This window comes from Meleagris gallopavo, chromosome Z (genome assembly GCF_000146605.3).
Source record: "Meleagris gallopavo isolate NT-WF06-2002-E0010 breed Aviagen turkey brand Nicholas breeding stock chromosome Z, Turkey_5.1, whole genome shotgun sequence".
Classification (NCBI taxonomy): domain Eukaryota; kingdom Metazoa; phylum Chordata; class Aves; order Galliformes; family Phasianidae; genus Meleagris; species Meleagris gallopavo.
This window is the reverse complement of record NC_015041.2, coordinates 61,345,271-61,345,747: the sequence shown is the minus strand read 5'-3', so window position 1 is coordinate 61,345,747 and position 477 is coordinate 61,345,271. Positions and strand designations below refer to the sequence as shown.

Below are 477 nucleotides of genomic sequence, written 5' to 3'. Positions count from 1 at the left end.
ATCTTTGTGGCTCTCTTCTGGACCCTCTCCAACAGCTCTCTGTCTTTCCTGTATCGGAGAACCCAGACCTGGACACAGTACTCCAGATAGGGCCTCACAAGAGCAGACTAGAGAGGTACAGTCACCTCCCTGTTCCTACTGGATAGCTGGTAATATATAACTGGGAATTCCTTGAGTTGCTTATCAGGGATTTTTATTCATGTTCTTATTTAGTGTATGTGATTGTTTGTTATGTCATGTAATCTGATGTTTGGTCCAGAAAGGTGGAATTGCTGAGTTGCTACAATTAGGTTTCTATGGCTGGGCCTTTAGCTGCCCTTAATAGAGGCTTGTGCTCAGTAATGCACTAAATTAAGCTGATAGGTACTCTATTATCTCTATAATTGTCTTATTCATATTGTTCCATCATTTGTAAATTCCATGGTTTAATTATGTCCTGGTCACTAAACTGTTTTTCAAGCATTTTTAGAAGTCTGA

At 39.8% G+C, this 477-nt stretch overlaps 1 protein-coding gene across 5 annotated transcripts in view; it reads left to right on the top strand.

Annotated features, from left to right (window-relative positions):
- MOB3B (MOB kinase activator 3B) overlaps positions 1-477 on the top strand; it is a 78,374-nt gene that overhangs the window by 18,625 nt on the left and 59,272 nt on the right. The window lies entirely within an intron of this gene.